This window comes from Monodelphis domestica, chromosome 8 (genome assembly GCF_027887165.1).
Source record: "Monodelphis domestica isolate mMonDom1 chromosome 8, mMonDom1.pri, whole genome shotgun sequence".
NCBI classification, from domain to species: domain Eukaryota; kingdom Metazoa; phylum Chordata; class Mammalia; order Didelphimorphia; family Didelphidae; genus Monodelphis; species Monodelphis domestica.
In genome coordinates this window covers 72,794,437-72,802,175 of record NC_077234.1, presented here as the reverse complement: position 1 = coordinate 72,802,175, position 7,739 = coordinate 72,794,437, and positions in this window count along the sequence as shown.

The window sequence follows — 7,739 nt, the reverse complement described above, 5'->3', positions numbered from 1 at the left end:
AGAATTTATTGTGTTTGGGGCTTGGCCAGCGCTTTAGCAGAAGAGCTCAGAGGGTTTTCTATCCATTATCTCCTGAATCCCTCCCAGATGCTTGAAGCAGGTGAGGAAACGTGTAGCCTATCACAGGCTCAGAGCACACTCCTTACTGCCTAAATCCGCTGAGAAAATCCAGCCGGAGAGTCAATTTAATGTACAGGCAAAATCTTGTTTTGTGTCATTGGAGGTGGGGGTGTGGAGAAAGGGAGAGGGAGGAGGGGATGAAACCTAGAGCGCATTCCTGATGACCAAGGGCCCCAGTCTTAGCCATTTCGGAACTGAGAGGGTAAAGGGACTGCATCCTTTCTACCAACAGTCAAAAGCCTTCTTCCAGGAAGCCACATTGCGCGAACTATGGCACATCTCTGTGTTCAAATACCAAATCGGCTCTCCCAAATGCCTGCTGCATTCAGGATCCTTAGAAAATGGGTTTGGAGAGCCTCCGCCAAATCCTCACCATCGGCCCAGCCCGGTGTCCTCTTTACCCCTTCCTTCTGTTTCATTGCTAGTGAAGAGGGTGACCCAGCTCATCTTTCCGACACACCACTTGCTTACTCTCACCTCCGGGGGCAGAACGCAAAAGGTAGGGAGGTGGAAGGCATCAGGAAGACCTTGTTTCTCTACTTACTCTACGACTTGCCTTCGGATCTCTCTTCCTCATCCAGGCAACAGCTATGGGGTGGGGGGTGGGGGTCATTACCATACAGTTCCATTGCCATAGACAGCTCCTTTTCCCTCCCCCCACTTCAGAGGACAGTTCTGTCCAGCTGGTCCTGAGCTGGCCCAGTCCCCTTTTGTACCCTCTTGGCTACCCCTGTGATGAAATCCCTAAAGATCTTACCGCCTTCTCTCCTGGTCTCCTCAAGGGAAACACGTCATTGATGAAGAGGGCCCACCTGGTCCTTCCAGAGTAGAGGGAGCATCCATTCTGCCTGGGAGGGTGGAGGAGGGTTCTCCCAATTCTGCCAGCAAGCCTCCCTGTTCAGAGCCCTGGGCCTGGGGAACACCACACCCCCACCCCCACCCCCTGGGACTCCTCAGGAGCTTCTGGGAAAGTGGGGACACAGCCTCCCTGTGAGTCTACAAGATCCATGCGCCTGCCTACCAGATACTCCCTGAGGAACCTGGAGCTGCCACGAGTGCACACATGCACACACACACACACAACAGTTCAATAAACATGTATTAGGCAAAACCAAACAAACAAACAAAACAAACAAACAAAAAAAACTACATGACAGGTCCAGGTACTTACATTTTCTGACCTACTTCTTTAGTCATTTACTTAACGACTTGAGGGTAGGATTTATCTGATTTTTGTCTTAAAAAAAAAAAATCCCCAGCTAGTGCAGTGGATGAAATGTGGGGCCTCAAGTCAAGAACACTCCTCTTCCTGAGTTCAGATGTGGCCTCAGACACTTATTAGCTGTTTGGCCTGGGGCAAGTCACTTAACCCACTTTGCCTCAGTTTTCTCATCTGTAAAATGAGTTGGAAAAGGAAATAGCAAATCATTCCAGGAGCTTTACCATGCAAATCCCAAGTAGCGTCATGAAGAGTCATACATGACTGAAACGATTGAACAATAGTAACAAAAAGGGGCAAGTTTAAAAAATACAAGGGTTTAACAACAATAAAAATAACAAGGTGGCAGATTGAGGACTAGGTCTGAAGTCAAAAAGACCCCAGTTTAAATTTGACCTTAGATAGCAATTGGGGATAGTCAGAGCACCTACCTCACATGGTTGTTGTGAAGGAAAGATGCTCCTGGCTTCCTGTTAGAGAGAAGATGGATGGGAGGTCCAAAATGAGATACCTGATTTTAGAGCGGGCCAATGGGTTGATTTATTTTGCTCATGAGGATAATTTTTTTTTTTTAATTAGAGAAGATTTCAGTGGGGATGATGGTGGTTGTGTTGGTGGTTAGTTAGTGGTACATGTGAGTTGGAAGATAACTGTAGAAATGCAAAAAGGAAAAAAAAGCATCAAAACATTGTAAAAATACACAGAAGAAACAGTGATCTTGTGATGACTTCATTAATGTTAATATAGAGTTTAAAAATATTTTAACAAACTCACAGTTTCCCACATAATCCTTTTTTTTTAACTGAAATGTTTTGTTTCTTTTTGTTTTGTTTTTCCTTAGGATTGTTATACTTATCTAGGTACATAGAGAGAGTCCAACAGACAAGGCCTGGGAGTCGTTCTCTTATGTCTTGATCATAAGGAAAGAATGGAAAGAGAGGATACGTTGGAGGTGAGAAGGAAGGAAAAGGAATGTTAGGAAAGGTATCAGAGTGCACAAGCAGATATCTATACAAATAAGGAGAAGGGGATGAGACACTTTGAACCTAGATCTCATCTGAATTGATCCAAAGAAGGAAGCATACACACATACACACAGTGTTTAGTATAGAAAGGCATTTCACTCACCAGGGCAATAGGAAGGGAAAAGGAGAAGGGAGAAGGGGGAATGAAGGGAAGGTTGTTTTGAGGAAGGGATTAGTACTAAGCAAAACAAACTCTAACCATGTACAGAAATGTTTGTGTCTTTCTTAGATGGCAAACGATGGGATTCTGAGGGGGTGCCCAAATTGGATGAATCAATTGTAGTGAATAAATATATTGGAATACTATTTTGCTGAACTTTTATTAGAGTAATGACCAATGGATACCAGAGAACCAATGATGAAACATGCTACTCATCTGAATGAGAGGTGAACCACTCAGAATGCAGAATGAGACAAATATTTTTTTATACATGACCAATACAGACATTTGTTTGGATTGACTACTTGTTTGCAGTGACTTGTTTTTCTTATGGCAAGAAAGGGGTTAGAGGGAAGATGAAAAGGAAGATCTTGGCTAATTAAAACAAGTAAAATATTATTCCAAAAACTGTTATGTTCGTGATGAAACCTAATAAACAAGAAATACCAGAACAATGCCTCTTCACCGGTTGCAATGGATAAAGAATGATCATTTCCTTCTTTCTGGGACTTGAATGAGCCCTCAGGAGATGAGCTGAAAGATCAATGCCAGATGGCAATAAAGGGGAGGCTGCTAATGGTTCTGCTGTTGCCAAGGCCCTAGGGGAGGAATGCCAACACATCAGTGTTGATCAACATGGTGATCACACAGTGGCCCATTTGTACAATAAACCTTGTGTAATATAGGCACCCATGATCTCAATCTTAATGGCAGGGACATACTTTAGTCCTAACACATATGAGAATGAGCAAAGAGTAGGTGCATTAGAAGAGCATTCAGAATATGTTCCTTTTTATCATGTAAGCCCTCAGGTAAACTCGGATTTGAAGGGTCAAGGTAAGCCCATTGAGAAACTGGTTTAGGCAAGACTTTCATGAAAACAGTTCTGAGATTTGCAGCATGAAGATAACTAACTGATGATTGCCTCCTGGAATAATGACATAATTTCTCCATAAAAGGCATCCCATCCTTTATGGAGAGATAACTTGCATTGATGGTTTATGAATGGCTTAAATTCCTTAGGTAGTTTCCATGTTAGTCACCCCCTTCACACCCAACTAAAGATACAAGACAGTCTGGTATCCTATAAAATTAATGATGCAATTTGATTAGCTTAAAGAGGTGGTCCAGGGATTAGGGAGAAGGGGAGGGAGTAAGGATAGGTTTTAACATCAAAACATCTAGTAGAGGTGGTAGAACATAGTCTGACATCCATAGTGGCAGACAGCTTAGAGCATCGGCAGCAAATATTGTTCTTCAAGGTTTTAGAAAAGCTCACAGCTCTAAGTATTTAGCAGATGACTCCAGGGCTCCATCTATGGCAGCATGACTAAGAGTGTAGGCTTATCCTTGGGGAAAATGGCCTATAAAAGTCTTATGATAAATACAAATTGTGAGGGAACAATAAGCATTTATTAAACCTCTAGTATGGGTCAGTCAGTACTAAGCACAATAGGAAAGCAATAATAACCCTCTCCTCTTGGAGTTTATATTTGAACAGGAAAAGTGGAATGTAAATATCTCTCTCCCTCTTCTATATAGATAGATAGATAGACATAGATATAGATAGATAGATAGATATAGGTAGATATATATAAATGATATTTTAGAGTGGGTGGAAAATAATCTGAATGGGAAAAATATTTTTAGTTGGTGTGAAGGGAAAGAAATGAGGAATGGTCTTTTATTGAAGGGCTCTTTGAGTTGAATCTTGAAGAAAGCCAGGAAAGTTAAGGAGAAGGCTTGGGAGACAGATAGTACAAAGGTAGAGATGGGAAATGATGTGTTTTGTCTGAGAAACTCCAAGTAGGCTATTGTGGCTATGGAAATAAAGAATAAAAAGACTGAAAGAGTTGGAAAATTAGGGAAGGCCTCTGACTGCCAAACAGAGGACTTTATATTTGATCCTGGAGGTAACAGGGAGCCACTTGCACTCACTGAGAAGGCAAGTGATATGTTGGAAATGGGAAAGTCTTGTGGCAAGGAACCAATTAGTAGGGCTAGTACAGAAGGGCAAGCAAGAGGTGATGAAGGATTCAAGTAAGGTTTTAGCTATGTGAAGAGAGAGAGAAAGACAAGAGATGTGAAAGTAGAATAGAGATGATGATGGAATGCCTTGCCTACTGAAATCACCATGAAGGCTACTTTGTCCATGTGTGGAGTTCCATATTGTTGTTTTTGTTCACTAGAGTACTCCTGTGGTACCTAATTGTGGCACTGAGGGAATTCAGTGGTCTGTCTTGAGGGCTATGCCAGCAGATGATCAATTCATGGAATCAAAAGATTACAAATTGAAGCTAGAAGGGACTTTAAATATTGAAACTCATTTTCTTGATGAGGAAATTGAGTTATTATCATGTCATGTTTCCTATAAAGTTGTCACCTTCTTACCAGCTGGCAAAGCACTGAGTATATGCCCAGCAATCCATGACAACCATGTTATCTTGAAGTCTAATTTAGCTAAACTTATCATCTAAAACAAAACAAAACAAAAAATAAAGCAACAACAACAAAAAAAACAACCTTATCACCTAGCTAAAATATCATCAAAAAGCTCATCACCAGGGTTGGCCACAGAATAATAGATATTTTGGGGACCATAGCAAGTCTCAACAACCATTTACAACATTGGAAAGGGGTTATAATCTGCATCTGTGGATGGACTACTCAGCCTCTAAATCAGAGTTCTATAAAATATGGAAGTAACTGTTCCATAGAACAGAGGTGTCAAATATAGGGCTAGCGGCCACGTGTGCTAGCAAAAGTCCTGAACACTGCTTGTACCAAATAAATGTCATTAGAAAATAGAGACTATGCAAAAAATAAGTGGAGATAGTACAACCCATCACTGTAGTGTATACAAATTTAATATTTTACTGAGTTCTAGTAGGACATATCCAAGTGTCTGAAATTGTACATATCAGAAGCTTGCTATTTTTTAATGGACTGATAGATAACAAAACTCTATAGTACAAAAAAGAGACTCAAAATTTCTCAGACAAATTTTCCAATATATGGTTTTGGAATGAGAGCATTATCACAAACTGAACTATTGCCCACAAGCATTCAGATATAACACTAATTTGTAAAAGCTTAAGATGCTTTCAGAAGTGGAAGTCAAGAGAAATGTGGTGAACTAAGTTCATAAATGGCTCTCAAAAGCTGACTGTTAAATTTTCACTGTTGAGTGTTTATACATTGGAAATTGGCAAATGCTACAGATAAGAACTTTATTTATTGTTTTGTTGATTTCTAGCTTAAGTAATAGAGAAAATGTTAATAGGGCAGATTAAACTTTAAAGTAGTGGAATTCCCTGCATTTTCTTTTAATTTTTATGAATCCTTTTTTGCTTTTATATCACCTTAACTTTCCAATGTACCATTCTCCCTTCCCCTTTTTCTTTCTTTTTCAAAATTTTATTTTTCCCTAATTATATGTAAAAATGATTTGCTCCACTGGTAATAATTAAGTGTAAAGATACCTAGAAAGACTACAGGATGGTGGTTGGGTTCTTTGAGGTCAATTTACAAGAGGGTGCTAATAACAACAGTTGAGCAAGTGAAGGAGATAGGTAAGGGCTGAAATCTGTCCTGATGGTGGGAGTGACCATGTAGACAAGGAAACTGAGGCCCAGAGATTTTAACTTCAAAAAAGCAGTAAATGGTAGAGCTGAAACTTGAAGTCAGATTCAAAAGCTCATGGTTCTGCTAAAAAAAATGAAAAAAAGAAGGGAAGGAAGGAAGAATGGAAGGAAGGAAGGAAGAATAGAGGGAAGGAAGGAAGGAAGAATAGAGGGAAGGAGGGAAGGATGAATAGAGGGAAGGAAGGAAGGAAGAATGGAAGGAAGGAAGGAAGAATGGAGGGAAGGAAGGAAGGAAGGAAGGAAGGAAGGAAGGAAGAATGGAGGGAAGGAAGGAAGGAAGGAAGGAAGGAAGGAAGGAAGGAAGAATGGAGGGAAGGAAGGAAGGAAGGAAGAATGGAGGGAACAGAGGGAGGGAAGGAAAGAGAGAGGAAGGGGAAAGACATTTGTCTACATGCATTCCAATTCTATCTTCCATATTGCCTCAGTGGGACAGTTTTCTCCCAATTCAGCAGACCACAGAAACCAATGATAATGCCTCAGCATTTCTATCTACCTTATGCAAGCAAGTGCCTTACAAGAACTTCTTAAAACAGAAATCTTTTTTTGCTTATTACAGGCACCTCTTCTGAGATCTGTGTGAGACCCTCCAGGCTGTGTATCTCAGAGGTGATAATTGAATTTCTCAGGGAGCCAAAGTCACTTGGTTTTTCGATTTGTGTTGGTTGTGACAGCAGGGCAGGGGAAACATGTTGCTTACCTGTCAGTCTATCTCTGCTTCCTCTCCTGTCTTAATATTCACCCTTGCAGGGCCTTATATCTGTGACAGCCCAGGAGAATGAGCGTAGTGTATTGACTTACATTTATGACTCCATACTCTTATTTTCTATGATCCTTGAAACATCCTCAGCTGTATATATATTTACATACCAGCTAGTTACGCCCATTTTATAGATTAGATGACTCAGACTCAGAGAAGTTCAAGTCATTCATCCGGGGCCATATATCTGGTTAGTTGGCAAAGTTGGCTTTCAAATCCAGGTCTTCTTACTTGCTTCCCATGCTCTTTCCCTTGCCTTATCCTACCCTCCAGGGACCATAACTCAGTAAGCTAAGCAAGGGCTTGGTGATAAGATTATTGTGAGTTTTGAGCCTGGCTTGCCCCTGCATTTCTAGATGAACTTAATTGGATGACTCTGATCTTTCACTGATTTCCATAGCTCATGTCTAGCTGAAGCAGCACATCTACTGTCTCGGTTCATACTTAGGGACACTTGCTTCTCTGTTGGCTACCTATCTGGAGAGTCAAAAGGAGCATAGTAGTTCGAAGGTTTTTCTACCAGTCAGACAAACCTAGATACAATCCCGCATCTGCGACATAATATCTATGTGAGTTTGGGCATATAATTTAACCTTTTTATGGGCTACATAACACTGAAATTATACTGATTTCAGGGAATCCATGAACTTGAATGGGGAAGATTTTTACTTCTTTATTTGACTAATTTTTGTTTTCAATTCTATGTATTTTTTTCTGTGCATTTAAAAACATGATTTTGAAAAGGAGTCCATAGGCTTCTAAAGGGGTCCACAATATCAAAAAAAGGTAAGGAACACATATCCTGAGGCAAGTT